At 38.7% G+C, this 21,717-nt stretch overlaps 1 protein-coding gene across 1 annotated transcript in view; it reads left to right on the top strand.

The window, feature by feature from the left end:
* The window catches only part of LOC150087918 (DENN domain-containing protein 1B-like), a 209,695-nt gene that overhangs the window by 23,830 nt on the left and 164,148 nt on the right, over positions 1-21,717 (top strand). The window lies entirely within an intron of this gene.

The following is a 21,717-nucleotide window of genomic DNA, read 5'->3' on the forward strand; positions in this document are numbered from 1 at the left end:
AATGAATAATGTAGTATGAATAATCGCATTATTGGTTGAATTGGTATTTAAAATAATTTCTAAGTCGAAATAATAAAACTTAAGTCGCCGTATCGGAGTGTTCGAGCTCAAGGGTCTAGTACACGTGATTTTCAGTGGTGACTGGGGTTCAAACCATCATGGTTACTAAATACACTGCTGTTTCTTGCTTATATCTTGTGAACCCCTCTGGTCGTCCCCGAGTAAGAACAGAAACTTTATTATTTTTTTAATGCAAATAAATATTTAAGTTTCGACTTAGAGTCCACTTTTCATTAGTGTACATAGCGCCATCTCTGAACATAAACAGATATTAAAAAAGTATCAGACCACACATATTCACAAGAAAATCGAATGACACAATAATGATGAAACAGAAAATCACCATGACGCCTAGAAAATAAAACAAAGGTTTCTGTTTTAGAGCCTGCAGTTTAACAGGGTCTGGGATAACTGTTGACTCGGGTTCGGTTCCATTAATTTGATTAATTTTTAAAATTAGTTAGACCACAGTTTATACATTGTATAATTTTTAAATAAAAATTGGCTTCAAAGTAGTGTTTTAAACATCAGTATTGACAAATTTCCCTGGACTCTGTCCATATGAGTCCGTATATGGACATTTTGTTTATGGCTCACAAATTTATAAATGCTCCCCAGTGAGTCTTTATGCATCTATAAATGGAGCAGTCTAGGGCCGGTTTGGTGATAATACCTCTGGTACGAATACACCTCGCGTTCTATGCATATAAAACTCTCCATCCGCGCCTTTTAAAAATATTTGTTATACATAAATTTATATTTTCAAAACTTAACCCATAAAGTCAATATAAGCGTAGTTTGCCTGTAAATTAGCATTTTTCAAACTATGGTCCTTTTAAATTTTTAAAAGCTGGAAGAATCTACACCATGGAAACAATTTTCTTAAGTTTGGGGGAAGATTTTTAAAGTTAAAAGGGGATTTATTTTCACTAAAGTTTAAGAACCGCTGCTCTGAATACTAAAGGAGCCTCACGGTATTTTTCAAAAATCCGAAAAATGAGTTTAGGTCTCTAGGACATAATAAATTAAAAATAGTAACGAAAGCCAAACCAAGGGCAATGCGCTTTCTGCAAATTCAGACTTTTAGTCTTATGTTTTTCAGTATTTTGGGGCCCAGGAAGTGCTAAGATATATTTTTCTCCAGGCCGCAAAATGAATAATGCCAAATGGGACCTTTTCATTTTCTCTAAAACTTTTCAAAAAATATCTAAATGATTTATATCTGAATAAAATAATCTTAAATAATTACACGTTGTTTCATGCATAAATTTCATGTAAATATTTATTTAGTATTAGGAATTGGCGTTTACATGAATGTCTGTAATAAATACTGCTCTCTCTCTACATCGAATAAATAAAGAGTTGAATTACTTTTTCACTCTGATTTCGTTATTTCTGAAATATTAAAATTAGATATTTTCTGTAATATTCCTTTCTGTTCCTAAAGAGTTTGTTGATTCATGCAGGACAGACGAACTTCTGTGCCCAGAATTTAGTCTACGGGTAAATTATTTTGGGAGAATCTTAAAGGAAGCTCGGATATTTTAAAACAAATTCTTATCGCTGCCGCAGCATAAACAAAAGGTAAATAAACAACGTTGATCAACTGGATTTCGTCCAGTAGCCTTTAGTGCCATGAATGTCCCAGAGAGGAGCATCTGCAGTACATCACATTGTACCCCATGACCTCACTCTTACATGAACTCTCTACTGAACCTTAATAATTCTATTTTGGTACTGTACTTATCGCTGACATCAAGCTAGAAAATTTGGGGCATGTGACCTTTAACTCACTGAAAAAGAAATTTTTGTTATGAAGGATATCGAGAATTTTCAGAACCTGACCCTATTTAAATATTTAAAGACGTTTATACTTTGAGGGAAGACCTTGTTTAAAAGGGAGAAATAAAAAAAAAAACTTGCTGCTAGCATACCCTAATATATTTTAAGATATTTTCTTAGATTTTTCGAATACGCAAAGTCCGTTCACTTTTCAGTGTGAGGTGCTTAAATTGTACAAGGACTTACTCCCTAATTTCATATTTGGCATTAATTTTTAATTTAAAAAGAAAATTTTGCCAGTATTTATCGAACCTTTTTCTGCATCTGAATGCAAAACTATTTTTTTTATATGTTAGCACTGATGATATTTAGTCTCAAGGTATTGACAAAATGTACTCTACCCTACAAAAAGTAATGGGACACATGTTTTTCAGAATAATACGTATTTTAGTAAGAAAATTATTGCCAGGTTTGACCTTTAATGAGTGTGAATATGGAAGGCTTTTCACCAATTTATGATAAAATTCGTATGGTATGGCACTCCATTCGTGGAAATTCGTGGATGCGGCTCACTAAGCGTGGAAGCTCTTATAGGATTACTTGCAGTTTCTTGCATCTCCAAAGCACGCGTCCGTAAGGGTAGACATGATGACGTTATCACTTAGTACGTAGAGTCTGTCAGTAAGGTAGACCCTTCATACTAAGGCCCCAGTCGGTAAGAATTTTAGTATATTTCATCTTTCTTCAGCTCAGGATCGCATTGCCTTCTATTTTCGCAGCATGTCGTCAATAGTCAATTAAGAAAGTTCAAGCGTTGTGCAATAGTCTGTTAACTCTTTCTCATATCATCCACTTGCAAACGAGTAAATTACATACCTTTAGTGTCCAACTGCATTGCATATTTCCACGTCCGATGGGGGGGATGTGGATCTTGATGGGTCCTCGTTTCCGCGAGTAGATAACAACAGTCTTCTGTAACGGGGAAGCGTTGCCTATTTGGGCTAATTATGAGTAGTTAGTTAGTTCAGTGAGTACGAGGAGTAACTGTCCCTTTCCTCTTTCGATGGCATTTCATCTTCTTCCTCTCCTACTATTACTTTCCTACACTTTTTTGCTTTTCCAAGTCTAATAGGGACAGTATGTGGATAACACAGTATCTTATCCTATACCATTTTTTCAAACGGTGCCGTCTGGGTGGTGGTAGTGCCCACTGAGAATAAGTAACAATAGTCTTCTCTATTAGTGAAGCGTTACTTATTCGATATAGTTCAATACGTGGTAACTCGTTGTGAAGGTAGTCACAATATGAGATACAATTAAATCGATGCCTTTACGCTACTTATGTGGTTTTTCATTATGAGTTGCTATGGTGTATTTACACCGATATTTTAAATGTACTTTAATACTGAATCACTGGTCCAGTGATTAATTCCTAGCTCTATTGCATATCAGCAGCTGATCAGACGGTTCAATAGAACTATAGTTCTTTCAGAAATATCAACTGAAGTGTTCAGATAGCACGTGACGTCCCCGTTTTTTTTTTTTTTTTTCTTTTTTGTAAACATAAATATTTATCTACTGTTTATACAAAGATTCTGGATGCACGCTCTTGACAGCAAAGTGAGAGAACTCATAGAGATAATGCAGATTCCGAACGTTCTGAGCAGAATGTTCATACCTACGATATCGCCCATCTGTCGTCATGTTCCAGGTCTGAATTTTGACACAAGGACCTCTTGCCAAAAGACCGAACTTCTCTTGCTAGATTTGCCCCAGCTGTATGCTGTCCGCTACCAGCTAACTAAACTGTCATCACTAATCTGTTAGGAGTTTATTTTCGATAATATATACACTACTGTAAGAGTCGGAGAACATGGGTCGAAGATAGCCGATGGGTTTTTTTCCTAGACGATAATAACCGTGACTTCATCTTGTGACTTGAACTTGTCACTTAAATCATGAGTTTGATTTTACTGAGAAATGAAAGGTCATGTGTATACATGTTGTATACTATCTTCTTATCATCCGATGTTACCATGGCGAACTGCGCTACAAATGTGACGTCAGTGTTTAGACCAAAGATCCCGATGAAAGACGTTTCAAACAGGCCAACACACATGCAAAGTCATAAATTTCTCCTGTCATTGCCTTTCGTTAGTGGTTCTGATCGCGTGTTAGTCGTGTGGAGTTAACACCCGCTGTTCGAGAAATATATCCCAACTTTATATAAACGCATTTAAGAGTGATTAGAGACACTGAGATAACATAGTCGCCAAAACAAAAACAGGCTTAATTTTGGATAAAAAAAAAGTCTGTGGTTAAAAGAAGACAAGCTCGAAATGATACACAATATCTCGTAGTTCGCGGATTTGACCATTCATAGAAAGTTTTTTTGAGTCAGACCTTTTCCATCGCGGACAGGAGGAACGATCGTTCGCAGTTCACTTCGAGATTGACCTTTCACCTCACCTCATCTGCTACACCGAGAAGTAGTATCTTATTACAGTCGAACGCTGGGGCGATTTATTCGCTGTCGAACGAGAGTTCACAATTGACCTCCCAGAAACTATAGTTTTTCTTTCAATACACTGACGACTCTTAGCCTTAGATACGTTGGCGCAAAAACAAAACAATAAACAATAGAATGTAAATGCCTTGAATATCTGAGGTAGCGCTGTAGGATTGCATTCCTTCCATAGCAATCGTGTGTGTGTGTGTGTGTGTGTGTGTGTCTGTGTGACAGAAAGAGAGAGACTTCTGGCTTCAGCCGAGCTGGATTTTCGGAACAAGTTTCTGACGTCTTGCTTGTTCATTTTAAGTTCATTTCACTGTCTTTATTATCATCAGCTGTTAGGTGAGTTTTTGATATATTTTATTAGTATTCACATTCTGATTACTTATTCTTATCTTTCAGATTTATATTTCGCGAGTTGCTAATTTTTATATGCCATCACGGGTAGCAAAGTTGGTAGAATCGCTGTCCTCCCCCACCGGGTGGAAAAGACCTGAGCTCGAGACCCGTCGGGGCGACAGGTGTTAAAAGACCCATAAAAAATTTTTGGGCCTTTCTCACAAAGTGACTGAGTTAGTCGATCTCAGGCGAGGGTAGCATGTTTTTTTTCACCGGGAAACTCCGGTCTTTTGTCCTGAAAACAGAAAATTGACCACAGAACCTACGCAATTTACAGAGAGTATATACTGAGCGATATGGCCTTAGTCGCTGATGCTCCTAAAAAAAAAAAAAAAAAAAACCTACAACAATTATTCTTTTAATATATATCTTTTTTACTTTGTTATTCCCTTTTTCATTAAAGTATTCTCTTGCTCAGTGAACCCGGTTACTCAAGGCACGTGTACTCATTCAGTCTTATGCGTGACCACTCGGCTACGGCATGAACACATTTAATGACACAAAATGATGCTTACAATGGACAGATCAATATGATATAAATCTACCACGGTTTTGGAAATATTAAGCTAAGTGTCTCGGTGTTGAATCGTACAGGTGTCAAACAGCCTCCTGCGGTATTTCCCACTAAGCCTATTGCACCTGGTCCTGCAGAACATCCGTGGTCTGTGCTGGCTATGGGCGGCTATGTAGGTGGCGGCCAATCATGGTCTACAAGTGCTCAGTAGGGAGAAATCCGAGGACAATGGGTAATTGCATGTATTCTTTGGTTGGCTTGCTGTTTGCTGGATACAAAACTCGAGTTTCACGGACAAAATCCACGCAACTTTCTCCTGAACCGACTGACTCAGCCATGTTATAAAAACAGCCCATAAAAACTCCTTGCATCATTCACGGGATTCGAACCCAGGGTCTTTTCTACCCGATGGAAGGAGACTGTGATTATTACTACTATTGTATTCGCGAAGTTATATATGATGGTTGAAGAAAAATAAAAAGTGCATAAAGCATTCGAAACTTCAAAAGATGATAATACTCTTACAGATAATATCCTTGATTTTCTGGGCGGTGCCAATAATTTTGACCTTCCTAAAGCACATATAACGCTAGGGGCTCACATCTGGTGAATATGGGCTTGGCACACCCAGGGTCCTAAGCTGGATATCGATGATCTCTCTCTCTCTCTCTCTCTCTCTCACAGGGTAATTCAGATTTTTTTTTTTTTTTTTTTTTTTTGGCTGGTGCAGCATAAGCCTCAGGCTTCCTTGCACCATATGGCTAATAATAATAATATCATTAGTGGCTGTTTTCTGTGGCTATTATGATGCAGTGCTGCCATCTTACGGAAGGCATAATAACTTCAATAAATTTTCCCTTTTCTTGGTGAAGTGTACTTAACTTAAAATTATTGTATTTAATTTGGAAGGTGCATTAACACTAAATGTACAAATTTTGAAAAATTTATGTCAGAGATACAGTTGCCACGTTGGAGGAAGGAGAGTCTATGCAGCGACGTAAATGGAGTGAGATATGCAGGTGTATACCATACTTCTAGTTTTAGTTATATAAAAAAAAAATTGACACTAAGTGATATACTCACAGTTGCACAATCGCATTCTATAACTGGATGTATACAGTTAATTTTGAGGTCTATTCTTCTTTCAAAGTTTTGTACACAAACATAATACTGAATTAATCTGTTACCTTGCGCTTACCTGACATTTAATTTCTAACAGATATTTATTTAAAGTATACCCAGTAAAATAAAATAAAATAAAATATTTCCAGAAGCTTTCGGAACTCGTGTCCCTTTCTCAACTGACAGAATTTTTAAATACATTACAAGCAAACTGTGGCACGTTACTCATTCGTCATTGTTGTAGCACGGACGTGTGCTGCCTTGCGCCAGTGATCATCCATCAATAAAACGGTTGTCTCCAGGATTGGATGTATACGCATGCCTTTCTGGCGATTTAATGCCTTAGGGTTGTTCATTATGTTTAGTGACTCTAGCCATAGGCGGTGGCGAAAGTGTCGCGCGTGGTCCACTATCTCGAAGTCGCGCTTGGGGTCAAGATCGTGGTTGGTAGCCCAAAAATGTTCTGCAAGCGCGGACTGGTCAGTTTCGGCAAGCCGGATTGCTCTGTCGTGTTCCGTGAGGCGATCCTGGAGACGTCTCGATGTCTCACCTACGTAGCAACTGTTACAGGCCCTACAGGTGATACGGTACACTACATTGCTGCGTAAGACAGGTGTGACAGGGGTCTTCACACTGGAGACAAGTGAACGTAGGTTCCTACCTGGTAATTGTACACATTTTATGTTGTAACTTCTCAGGATCTTCGATATGTGTACAATTACCAGGTAGGAACCTACGTTCACTTGTCTCCAGTGTGAAGACCCCTGTCACACCTGTCTTACGCAGCAATGTAGTGTACCGTATCACCTGTAGGGCCTGTAACAGTTGCTACGTAGGTGAGACATCGAGACGTCTCCAGGATCGCCTCACGGAACACGACAGAGCAATCCGGCTTGCCGAAACTGACCAGTCCGCGCTTGCAGAACATTTTTGGGCTACCAACCACGATCTTGACCCCAAGCGCGACTTCGAGATAGTGGACCACGCGCGACACTTTCGCCACCGCCTATGGCTAGAGTCACTAAACATAATGAACAACCCTAAGGCATTAAATCGCCAGAAAGGCATGCGTATACATCCAATCCTGGAGACAACCGTTTTATTGATGGATGATCACTGGCGCAAGGCAGCACACGTCCGTGCTACAACAATGACGAATGAGTAACGTGCCACAGTTTGCTTGTAATGTATTTAAAAATTCTGTCAGTTGAGAAAGGGACACGAGTTCCGAAAGCTTCTGGAAATATTTTATTTTATTTTATTTTACTGGGTATACTTTAAATAAATATCTGTTAAACTATGGACCCCAGTACTCCAGGCCCATTTGTCACTATTTAATTTCTCTTCTTTCGATAATTGAAATGAAGAAAATTATGAAAAATTTTATCATAATCATGATAAATATCGTAGATTTACTTTAATTCAAGGAAAGTATTATGTACATAGTTATACAATATGTAGTAATCAGTAAATTAGTGGTATATAATTTTTATTGTAAGGAAATATTATTATGTAATAAGAATATAGAATACTGTATAGCAAAGGTAGAGTACACTCGTAATAAAAAGCTAAGGAACACGCACAGAAACGTAAATAAATAAAAAATATATTAGATTATGACAGAACGTTTGTAAGACTTTATTTGAATGTGTCTTAATAATTCAAAATGCTGTATCTGTAATTACAAAGTTGTGGAAATGACCATATGGGCTTCTTTTTTGGAATTTGACACATCTGTGCTAGAAGTGTCAAATTTCATTCTTGCATTCCGTTCCTCAGAGCCTTGTGAGGATATGCATTATTTTTCATTAAAGGAAAGCCTGGACTAGTTGCTCCTGCAGAAGGATGAAACGAAGATCAGGAATAGATTAAAATCATCTTTCTTTACAGCCATGAGAGTTCCACTCTAAAATACATGAAAATCTCTACTGCCACTGACAATGATTCCAACCCACACTATTAAATCACCATTTCCAAATGTGTCTCTTTCTGCGATGTTCACGGAATATGTAATCTGATTCCCCGTTTCCTTCCAGATGAATGTGTCGAAAATCCGATTGAAAGCTGTATATCAACTCACCAATGAAGAGCAACATGGCTCAGTGCTTCAGTTGACATGCTGTCAGCATCTGTTCAAATGGACTCTGTTGTGTATAAGACACCTGGATGTCGTGAATAGATGCCCCTTGTTATGCCTATTATACACTGAGTGATCACTGAATTATGACCACTTACCTAATACTTCATAGGTCCTCCTTTTGCCCTCAATACAGTAGCTATCCGCACCAGGCGAGTCTTTATGCTCTTTGCACCAGGCGAGTCTTTACGCCGACGAATCTTGGTTACGAGAGGATACAGTGGGGGTCGTCTGCTGGTATAGCCCATACGTGCGAGCGTACAACGCATAGTCATGCCAGATATTGTTCCGGGTTGGTCCATGTTGTTTGTATTGGGTAGTCAATTCTTCAACAGTGCTGCGCCTGTTCGCCTTTACGAGTCGTCGGATCCTGCATCATCATCATCAGCCATTTTCAATCCACTGCAGGATGAAGGCCTCTCCAGCAACTTTCCAGTTCCTTCTGTTTTGAGCACTGGCCATCCATTTACTACTCAAAAACTCATGAATTTCATCTATCCATCTCCGTCTTTGTCTTCCAGGTTTTCTTCTAGCTCCTCTTGGGTACCATTCTGTTATTTTCTTAGTCCATCTGTCATCATGTCTTCGAGCTATGTGTCCTGCCCAAGACCATTTTAGTTCTTTAGTTTTGATAAGAATGTCCTTTACTTGAGTTTGCTGCCTAATCCATGTGTTTCTCTTCTTATCTAACAGTCTGATTCCCAATATAATTCGTTCCATTCTTCGCTGTGTAGTTCTTAGCTTCTCTTCCATTCTTTTGGTGAGTGCCCAAGTTTCACTTCCATAAGTCATGGTGGGGAGTATACATTGGTTCATTATTTTACGTTTCAGACAAACTGGGATATTGCTCTTCAGTATGTGACTATATTTCCTGAATGGTATCCATCCAAAATTTATTCTTCTCTTGACTTCCAGCCATTTATCATTATTACAGCTAATAACTTGTCCCAGATAAGTATATGACTCCACCTTTTCAATTACTGCTCCTTCAATCATTATTTCCCTTTCCGTGGCATACTTGTTCATCATTACTTTTGTTTTAGCCATATTCATCTTTAGTCCAAAATCCTTACTAGCTGTGCATAACTGATTAAGATTTTCCTCTAATTCTTTGGGATCGTGGCTTATGACCACAATGTCATCTGCAAATCGTAAATGGTTTAGGTACTCTCCGTTCACATTGACTCCTTTCTGCGACCAGTCTAATCTTCTGAAAGCTTCCTCAAGGGCAGCAGTAAACAGCTTCGGAGATATTGTGTCTCCTTGTCGAACTCCTTTCTCGATTTTAAATTTGCTGCTGTCTTTGTCTAGTCTAATAAAGGATGTAGCACTCTCATATATTTTCTTCAAAATCATAATATATGGAGTATCTATGCCTTGTCTTTCCAGTGCCCGAAACATTGCCTTATGCTGTATGGAGTCAAATGCCTTTTCATAATCCACAAATGCCAGGCATAATGGTGTTTTATATTCATTTGCTTTCTCCATTAGCTGTAATATTACGTGAAGGTGATCCATAGTTGAGAATCCTGTCCTAAACCCAGCTTGCTCTTTCGGTTGATTCTCATCAAGTATTCTATCTAATCTGTTAGTAATGACCCTTGTGAACAACTTGTAGATATGGGATAACAAGCTAATTGGTCTATAATTTCCAATTTCTGATTTATCTCCTTTCTTATGCAGCAAAACTATGATTGCATTATTCCACTGCTTAGGCATCACACCTTTTCTAATGCACTTTGTGAAGAGCCTTGCCAGTTTTTGTGTTATGTTCAGCTCTAACTTTAACCTTTCGCTGAACTTTGCTGTTTTGCCGTCGGGTCGTTGTTTAACCATTTTGACGCAAGTCCTGGTATACTTTAACTACGGCGGCTCTCGAATACCCCACCAGTTCAGCCGTTTGGGAAATCGAGGCACCAGCTCGTCGAGCACCCACAATCTGTCCTTTATCAAAGTCCGATTAATCCTTCCTTTTACCCATCACGCTCGGAATTTTACTACCTACTGAACCACTGACACCTTATCTATGCTATGTAAGTTGACTAACTCCGCACTCTCGTACTTCACGTGGTCAGTGGGTCACATTCAGTTTTCATAGGGGTGGTCATAATTCAGTGATAACTCAGTGTATACGGCATTCCTGGATTTCAACTCTGCAGAAAGTTGTTCTGCTGTGCTGTGGTGTCTTATGATCCTTCGCGGTTGGACGGAGAAAACAGTCATCCACGAGGACAGCCGTGCGCAAGCCTTCGAGAGACAGATTTCATATTTGAAAACTGGCCCGATTACAATATTTTCACAGTGATGGCTATTTTAAAACTGATACTGCGAGCGATAAACATGAAATACAGAAGTATCCACAAGAGGTTCTTATTATTATCAGCCATATGGTGCAAGGAAGCCCGAGGCTTCTGCTGCACCAGCCAAAAAAAAAATCTGACTTATCCCGAGAGAGAGAGAGATTGATTGATTGATTGATATTGATATTTATTACTTAAAGCGGTCCCAGCCAACCAATGGCAACCCCGCTGTCAGTTACACATAATTTAGCAGTACTCTTATATACTCCCTCTCCTGTTTGTCCAAGTACAGGGAGGGAAAAAACCTGCCATGACCAAAAAAGATTGATATGAACAAATTGAAAAATAATCAAATTACATAAAAAATAAAATATACATATAATTAAATTTCAGACAAAGTCCAAACTTCATTGGAAAGAACTGCATCTGTTCACAGTCTATTGGAAAGCCAGCAGCGCTAGGAGCTGCCGAGAAGAGAACTACCAGCGCCAGGAGCTGCCGAGAGCAGAAATTCCAACACAAGGAGTTGCCGAGAACAGAAATGCCAGCACAAGGAGCTGGAGTTGCAGTGGATATAGCAGACTCAAGCCTGCACGATTTCACAGAACTTTAGGTAATTGAGCACAAGGAGCTGGAGTTGCAGTGGATATAGCAGACTCAAGTCTCCACGATTTCACAGAATTCTAGGTAATTCGGCATACACCATACGGCATTACAAATCCAAGGCTTCCAGATGCAGAAGAGTCTTCCGCCTAAGAAATATTGCAGTTGCAAAGGCTTGGAAAGCCAAGAAGTTCTCCTGTTTATCAACTAGAATTGTCTCGCAGCCTTCTGCCATAAGATTGAGATTACTAACCCGAGATACCAATTCAATTCATAGATCGCAGTACTCCTTACAGTTGTACATAATATGTTCCCATCATTCTCTTTCCCCACAATAGCAACTAGATCTTTCATTAATTCCTAAATTATGCAACTTTGCATTAATCGAACCATGACCAGTTAATAAGAACATAGCTTGTAAGTTTGGGGCAAACCATTTGAATTTTATCGAGGCTGCATTTCTTAAATCTGGGAAAAATTTTTGTGTAATCTGCCCTTTATCGCAAACACTCCAACGCTCTTGCCAGACTCTTACCAAAGCATCCCAGATTCTTGTCCTTTCCTTCCTGGGATCTGCCAAAATGTCCACCTGTATATTCAGAAAAGAACAGGGAATGCCACGGCGGATGAAGTAAGCCAATGCACAATACAATAAATGCAGATCAATAGGCAATTTTCCAGTCACAATCTGAAAAGCTAGGGTCGACACAGTTCTGCATGCCATGCACATCCTAAGGAGCATTACTCTTTGAATGGAACTGAGCTTTCTAGTAAATACGTTTCCACTTACACGTTCAAACCAAATTGTATGGTAACGTATGGTGTACCATGGGGATAAATACACATTCATATAGCAAGTTCAGCGCCTTACCTTTTATTCCCCAGCCAACTCTAGTGATTCGAGTAATCATCCCAATAAATTTCCTCGCATTTTCTGATAGATAAGCAACATGTGAGTTGAAAGTCAAAGATCCGTCAAACATAATGCCTAGATGTTTTAATTGCCTTGCCGATTTTAGTTTTGACCCATTCATTGTAACAACCGGGGATCTTCTACTCGAAAATTGATCCTTAAAGACCATTGTCCTTGTTTTGGTTCCTGATACAGTCAGTTTATGTAATATACACCAGTTATTAAGTTCAAACAAAACCTGCTGTAACCTGATTTCTAGTTGCATCCGTGTATTTCCTTCAATAAGTAACACAAAATCATCGGCATATGTCACTATCTCTGTATGATCGAAGTCCCTACGCAACAAGCCCTCCAAAACGAGGGTCCACATTAGTGGTCCAAAAACCGATCCTTCTGGGCATCCCCTGATCACAACTCGTACAATAGAATCAACCGACGACTTAACAGTCACTGTACGGTGCATGAAATAGTCCTTTACCACCCTAAAGATCTTAGTTGAACAGTCTGCAAGTCTCAGCATCATAAGAACGCTGCTCCATTGAATGGAGTCAAAAGCTCCCTCAAAGTCAATAAAGATTCCAAGGACATACTTACTGTTCGAGCTTAATATATAGTTTCGCTATGCCCGAAGCGCATCTTCTGTTCCACGACCTGGAGTAAAACCATATTGTCTGCCGGACCAGCCTAAGTTTTTTTCGGTATAGTCAGTAATCTGTCTCGCCAGCATCCTTTCAAACACCTTTCCTAATCCAGGGAGGAGGGCAATAGGTCACTAAGATCGTGGATCATTCTTTGGCCTAGATGGTCCCTTCAGTATCAGCTTTAATAGGGCATCCTTCCATGGTGATGGAAAGGCCCTGTCACGCAAGCAGCTATTAAAAGCTTCAAGAAGGATCCCTGGTATCAGTCGATGAGCCCGTTTAATGACCTCTCCTTCAATGAGGTCCATTCCTGGGCATTTATTGTTCCTTATGCGTTGTACTGCATCGCAGAGTTCAATCAGGCTAAAGGGATCCTCGTCATGTACCCCAGAGTAAGCATGATTAAGCCTTTTCATCAACATCTGTTCCTCATCGTCTTGCTCAGAGATAGTATCACCAATCAAATGATATCCAAAATCGCAGACATACTTTCTCTCCAACTCGTACTTTCCTGGTCAACACCTCCAATAGAGTATGCTGTATCTCCATTATATATTTTAGTCTTGCCAGTACATAGCTTATATACAATTCTCCATGGGTTCTCATTGCCCACTGTTCTAACCAACGTTCTCCAGGCAGTTAATTTTGATTTGGATATCATACGCACGTATGCACTCCGTATCCTCTGATACTCTACTTTAAGTACATTAACTTTCTCCTCCCCATTGTTACGCTTATTTCTTTGGTACCTTTTCCGCGCTTTACGAACCTGCTTCCGAAGTTGGCTTAACTCACCAGACCACCATTTAACTGGAATCCTATTACAGTTCTTTTGCTTCATAGATGTGCTGGAAGCCTCGAAGAGAGAGCGCTGAAGTAACTCCACTGCATTCTCTCCAGACATCTGACTGAATGCCCAAATACCCAGATTCCCAAGTTCGGACATGATATATTCGTCAAACCTATTCCACTTTGCATTTTCGATAGCAAATCGTCGTAACTGTTCCTGAGACGGAGCTAGTTTTGTTGTGTCCCTGACAGAAAATACAATGGCCCGATGATCAGAGCAGACCCAGTCTGCTCTTAATCGCCAATCGTCCACGATACCAGCTGCACTTACGTTACAGATTGTCAAGTCAATATTTGATTCTCCATTAACAGTGAAGAAAGTACTATCTGAACTTAGTAGATTTTGTATAAACAATCCACAACAAGCCAAGAATTCATCTAGTTGACGACCTCGATCATTTGTAATTCTATCAAACCACGATGCTCATCTTGCGTTAGAATCCATCGCAAATATTACTGAATTACTACCCAAGCGATTTTGAACCAGTTCCATGTACCTGATGTAGAAATTAATGTCTGTTGAGTGATGACAATACATACAACATAGATAGAATGACGCAAGATCTGACTCTACTGCTATGCACACCATCTGTGAGGAGCACAACGAATTTATAACAGTAATAACTATGTCCTTATTAAACACTACAATTGCAGCTCTTAAGTCTGGTTCATCTGCACAGAGTACACGTGCTGAAAGTGGATATCCTGTAGGCCGACCTTTCACTAAGTATGGTTCCTGTATGCAGGCTATATCAATATTCTCTCTGCTGCACACTAGTCTAATTTCATCAGCCACCGATTTTGATCTCTGAGCATTAATCTGTAGTATACGTAGAGAGAGAGAGAGAGAGAGAGAGAGAGAGAGAGAGAGAGAGAGAGAGAGAGAGAGAGAGAGAGAGAAGCAGAAAGGAATCACCAAGAAAGAGAAGAATGATGATATCCAGCTCAGGATCCTGGGTGTGCCAAGCCCATACTTACCAGATGTGAGCCCCAACAGGCTCGAGATTTTGTTTAGTCAAATGAGACATGAGTCAGAGAGAATTTTTTCTTCTTTTATTTCATAAATCACGAATATATTGTTTTCCTTTTATTTGTACTTCAAAATGTATTCGCGTTTTCCTGCTTGTTCCTTAATTTTCGAGCACTAGTGTATAAATTAACTGCCATTAATTATATAAAGCAATATATATATATTAATACGACAGTTCATTGGTGGATTGCAAACAACTTTTCTAAATTTTGGCTAGTTTTCTTGCTTCCTGGATGAAAATCTATTTCTGGGTATGGAATTAAAAATTTTCATTTTTACTCGGTCATGCCACTAAAATGAAAAACCGTAAAAGGGTTCTTACCGTCTTTGTGAATTTTATTTGCGAAAACACATAAATCAAAAAGTATTAAGGGTTTGATATTAAGGTAGATAATAAAAAAATAATTATTTATTTCAGTGTAATTATTTCAAATAAATAAATAAAATAAATTTCAAATAAATAAATAAAAAAATGTAATTATTTCAAATAAACAAATAATCAAATAAATAAATAAATAAATAAAGTTCAAATAAATTATTTATTTATTTCAATTACATTTATTTCAAAAAAATAATTATTTATTTATTTTATTTATTTCAGTGGATCTTGTCTTGGATTTTGAATTGTTTTATAAGGATTCGTTGTTAGTTCCTTTATTAAGAAACTCAAATTCAAAATAAGCACTAATTTACATCAAATTTCATAGTACAGTATTACTAAACTCGTTAAAGAACTACGATATAATTTTTCATTGAATAATACTTCTTATTTGTTACCCTTTGTATTTACAAAATGTGCTGAAATGTATAAGAAAATATAGCAGGCAACAAATACGAATACTGCAACTGAGATATTTCTAGTCTGAAGATAATCATATTGCCCACTCGGGATATTATTACGATATTTGAGACATAAATTTCACATTTCTAATGCTTGAGTTTTGCATATCAGATAACATCATGCAATCGGCAACTCAGTGAAGAAACATTATCCGATCCGATTAGTCTTCAGTATTTCTATTAATATTTCGCTTATGCACGCCTGTCATTCATTAAATGAGAATATGAAAAAGAGAGAAAAAAATTATATATATATATATATCTGAACAGTGAAGAATAACGAACTGTTTATTGTCCATTGGGGGTTGGGGGACAATTGCGATACTTTTTATACAGAAGTGTTATATTCAGGCATACAATGAATAGTCAGCAGTAACTGATATCATACTTCTAGTTCCAAAATTCCATTATCCTCACTGGTTACATCTTCATTGACATTATTTTTCTGGTAATTTTCTCTATCTTCAGTCTTGCGTTAATCTGCCATGTTTTATCTTCACCAGACTGAAAATGGGAGAAATCATTTCTATTTTCGGCGCCATCTAGCCACATGAGCGGGTTACTAATAACAGCATTTTATCGAGAATTACTCACAGTAGTTAGCTGCTGTAGTTGGTGTAGCCATTTCGAGATCGATACCAGCTTAACCGTTTGTGAGTTGTCCTCTCTTCTGTTAATTGGCAACACTGGGGTTAACCCCTGTCGTCAGCTGCCAGCTTATTGTTGACGTATTCCATTACTTACATCATCTCTGACCGGTTTCAGTTGTGTTAAAAACATTTTCCGATACTTTTTATTTGATTGGTAGGCTTCTGAATGAGTCACAGTGATATGTTATCTTAATAAATGAGAAACTGGCAATAATAATAAGGGAAAGAGGAACAGCAACATCATGTACTGTATTATTATAGGTTCCAGGATTATCACGCACTGTATTATTATGGATTACAATGGGGTTTATGGGTGTCCACCCTCTTCAAACCTTTTGCACTGGCATCATAAACTCACTTCATTACAATCGCCGTATCAATACCACAAAAAGTCATGATGGTTGTTCTGGGCGCTGTCTGTCCAGTAAACAAAGAAAGCAACTTTCTGGACCGTTGCAACCACCGATGTCAGGGATTATGGCAACAAGCAAAACGACCCGATGTAACATTTTATATCATAAAATCTTATGAAAATCCATCATCTCAAAGTCGAGTGTTTCATGTGGAATGTCGCAAATAGTAAATACTGGATTTCTGTTAGTTTATTTTTAATGAAATTTGGGATTGTTTCAAAAAATTTTTAAAAGCGCCAAATATGAAATTTTACAAAATCTGTTCATTACGAGTCGAATTATTACATGTGGACGCACGGGCAGACAAATAGACGGACAGGCATGGTGAAGATAATGGGTGCTTTTCCGCATGCATGCTAACTAGCCTAAAAATGCACTGAAAATTTGTTAGACTTCCTTCTTCTCGAGAATTCAAAACACATACTTTGATTTATATGTATATAGACTGTAGATTTGTGTGGGCTGAAAGTTGTGGGGGGGGGGGAGAAAGTGCTATCGAATTGGACTTAAAACCTCTGTGGGCGCAATGAAACACACTGATAAAATCTGGTGTCGATTTGACTTTTCCTCCTCATTCAGATGTGTATATTGCCTAGCCAATTTATTACGACTGAGGAGGTTTAGGCTATATGTAACAATCTATGCAAAAAATGTTTGTAAAGTGTAAATCTAAGAGGTTGCATGGTGTGTGAAGTTGTCAGGCAAGAGCTATAAAACCGTGTGACCCAGCTGGTGTTCCTAAATTAGCCTCAGCAGAGAACACATAAGATCTCACGGACTTCCAAAGAAGTACGATGGTTGGTGCGTTTTTAATAAAAGCTGCAACAGAGAGGACATCTTTTTATAATATAAGTAAAGTATATTAGAGCCACCTGAGAACTGACTCAATTAGCCCATGTGTGATATGTCCATAAATTGCGTGTGTTCTTTGGTCGATTTACTTGTTCTGCTGGACGAAAAATCCAAGTTTCTGGGGGAGTTGGATATCTTGCTATCCACGCCTCATACCGACTAATTCAGCGATGGAGTGAAAAATTCCCACAAAAGTTCCTCGCGTCATTTACGGGATTTGAACCCGGGAGCTCTTCCAGGCGGTGTAGGGAGGTAAGTGATTATAATCCCTGTGCTACCCGTGCAGTGCAGAGAGAACAGTTACATTTGCCCAGTGTTCAAAGACTGATATCATTCAAGTCTTTAATGAGTGGATACTCCTGGGAAACACCCGGGAACAGACAAAACTGTAACTGAAAATGTAAGATGACAGAACGAGGTACTCAACATATGGAGTGGATTATCAAGTGTCATCATCGCAAATAATAAATAAATAAATAAAGTTTCTGTTTATACTCCGGGACAAATACACGATCAGAAGAGTTCAGGAGACAGGGAGAATACAAGAAACAACACTTTATTTAGTAGGCATGCGGGCTTGAACTACGCTCTCACTCAAATCAAAAGCACGCGTACTTATGCACCCAGGTTCCTGACCACTGGGATAATTTGCTTCAACATTTAATGCGGAAACATTACAAGTCTTGAATACTCGCACATGCAAAGAACCCTACAAAGAATTCCCTACGCTAGTTACTGATCTCGGAACACTAACTAGAAAATATATGGCTGCATTGGTGACAGGTCATTTGGTCCAGGGAGTCCCAATTTATGCTTTTCACCACTAATAGAAGAATACACATGTGGAGGAAACCACACGAGGTACTGAAACTTCAAAGTACTACAAATTCCGTTTATGGCAGGATTGGAGGAGTGCGTAGAGAATAAAAATTCTCTGTTCAAGCACCGCGCATATTATAGGTGATGCAGTTTTAAAAATTTTTTTTGTTTTTTTTTTTAATTAATTTACCACATAAATGAATAATATTTGTTTATTCTGTTATTCACAGGAAGTGCAGGAATTGTTGTATTTCAATTTTTTTTTTTTAAATGCAGAAAGAAATTGGTGTTAAGCTCCAAAGCAACTAAAACTATGAAGCATCGGTGTATTGTGTCTGTAGTTGTGTGTGAACTATGGTAGGTTTCTGTTTGCTGGCAAAAATCTGGTTTCTTGGAGAAAAAACGATGCAACCCTCTCATGAGATCAACTAACTCAGCCACGCTGTGAAAAAGCCCATAAAAAGTCCTCGCATCATTGATGGGATCTGAATTTAGATAAAACTAAAATTTTTAAAGTTAATATATCTGCTGAATTGCATTTTTTAAATTATACTGTGATTATTTTAGTGGATCTTTATCACATGATAAGTGGTCCTATCTTAAAACAGATTTCCACGACCTGATTGATTCTTACCATTACACCTAATGTTTTTAAGGAGCTTTCGATCAGTAAACGTCAATTGATCTGCCAGATCTTTGTCAGTAGTGAGCTGTCATCCTTTTAAATAATGATTCCAAAATAAGAATAGAAATTTTCAGTAGGATTTCCAACCAACAGCAATAACGAATATTTGCTAAATACCTGTTTCATGAGGTTCCATTGCATCTCGAAGATGCACTGGTCAACACAATTAGAAGTTCTCAGCATGGGAAAACGATGTTTCTGTAAACATGATGTTGTTGAAGCTATAAGTTCCGATCAATGTGTTGAAGAAACTCCAGAGCGAACAGTAATTGTGGCTTAATTGGAACATGATGCATTAGAAGCAAATTACTGTAATCTTGTAGGAACATTTCTCGTCACAATTGCGCACTAGAAATAACTTTAGTATGATGTATTTTCCCCATCAACCGCCAGACATGTTTCGCGCCTGCAATGAATGAATAAAACCAAGGTATTGATGAGTTGTTGCAGAATCAGTTGCCACGTTTATTTAAGTGCTATTTCCAGCAGATTAAATATCAATGGACAATCTGGAAGAGCTGCAGCACATCCTCCTAGTACTTCCCATTCGTGCTCGATGGGATTTAGGTCGGGGAAAGAGACATACAAATCCATAACGATATGCTTATCTTACAACATAACTTACAACTTATCTTATAATGTTGTTGACCAACGATGCCTTTTCGGTTAAAAGCTGTCGCCTATCAGAACGAACATTATGGGTGGCAGGATCTCGACTCTATGCCTGTGTGTAGCCAGGGTCTCGTTCCTGATGTTGTAACGATCTTTATAACCCCACAGGCTAATGGGCTGTACTGCTCGCCTGACATGCGACCAGTACAGCCTCTTCGAACTGACTGTCTTCCTGTACGTTATACGGTTGTTTCGAGTTCCTCTTTCACAGCACACTGGAATCCAGCGAGAACTCGACTGCAGCCTGTACCTGTACTCGTTTGTGAAGAGAACGCGGCGCCATTCCTTGTCAGTCCCATTAATATGTTTGAGTGCGCATATTCTTTAGACTCCACGATGTCAGGCGCTTAATGGAACACACACCATAAGTCTTCTCATATAAAATCTGTGTCTGTGAAACTGATTTCAGATGGTCCTGGCCGACATGCAGAGAGAGAGAGAGAGAGAGAGAGAGAGAGAGAGAGAGAGAGAGAGAGGGAGAGAGGAAGGAACTGATTCCACAATCTGCTGATGAAACTTTGTGACAAACCAAGCCACGCTGAAACCCGGAATTGTGTTTCCTCCCAGTCTTCTGATGACTCTCCAAGTCGAGCAAACACGTTTGATGTTTGAAATGACATTTTCAAAAGCTTTGCTACGAAAACCAACAATGTGTTGTTCTTTGCAGCTCTAGTTCACAAATCAGATTCGTCTGTGATATGGTCGGGTATTTAATGAAACGGTAACACGCCGGAATTTGCATATTTTTGGCCTGTATTTGTTGGAAAATTAAGTAATTTGCATCTGCGTGTCATTCGAACTTGTGCACTGCGGTCACAATTTATATTGATGTGGTAGATTGTCCAATACAATGTGCAATGAACTCGCTAATTCTTTTGACCAGCGTACTCTGATCATCTCCCCCCACACACACACCCTCACATGCCATCGCTAACACATTCACAAGAAAGCACCATAGATTTCAAAATTAAACATAATTAATTTTATTATCATAAGTTTAATGTATAATTTGTAATTCAGAATGTGCTGCCTGGGTTTCTCTTCCACTGAAAGCTCAGTTGACATACTTATACCACTTATTTATATTCTCCCTGTTAAATCTATATTAATTGCTTATCCTTTATTATTTGCCTTATGCTGCTTATTCTTGTTGTTATTGTAAGGTTTTAGGCGCATCAGCAGCTTAGGCAATGGCAATATTGCGCCGTATATAATATGTCTGTAAATTGAGCGTGTTCTGTGGTCGATTTGCTATTTGCTGGACGAAAAAAACCAGAGTTTTCAGGAGGGAAGGAAAAAAAAAAAAAAACCATGCTACTCTCGCCTAAAACCGACTAAAACCGTTTGAAAAAGGGCCCATAAAATTCCTTGTATCATTGATGGGATTCGAACTCGGATATTTACCCCCAGCGTGGAGAAGATGGGGATTATACCAACTGTTCTACTCACGAGGGCTTTGCTTTACCTTACCTTACCGTCATGCTTATTCTTACAAAGGGTACTAGGAACGTTTTGCAATACAGCTTTGTTTATTTAATTTTTTCAAAGTAATTTCCTCTACATTCAATACACCTCTCCATCCTCCGAAACCAATCTTTAAACCAGTTCTGCCAAGTTTCACTAGGGAGTAAAGCACACTCGTTGTCCCAAGCCCGTAGAAGGTCCTCATCACTGGAAAACCACCTCCCTTTTAGCTTCATTTTCACATGCGGGAACAGTGCAAAGTCGCAGGGAGCAAGGTCTGGCCTGTAGGGAGGGTGCTCGAGAAGTTTCAGTCCTGTCGCGGTCAAATATTCGGTGCAGGCTTTGGCGCGGTGAGCTGGAGCATTTTCGTGATGGAGGTACCAGGTGTCCATTCTTGACTTTGGCCCCAGGTTCTTCATAGATCCAATGACTTTAGGCAGGCATTGTTCAGTATACCACT

Source organism: Mastigoproctus giganteus, chromosome 3, assembly GCF_048544385.1.
Source record: "Mastigoproctus giganteus isolate SK-2022 chromosome 3, ASM4854438v1, whole genome shotgun sequence".
NCBI lineage: Eukaryota > Metazoa > Arthropoda > Arachnida > Uropygi > Thelyphonidae > Mastigoproctus > Mastigoproctus giganteus.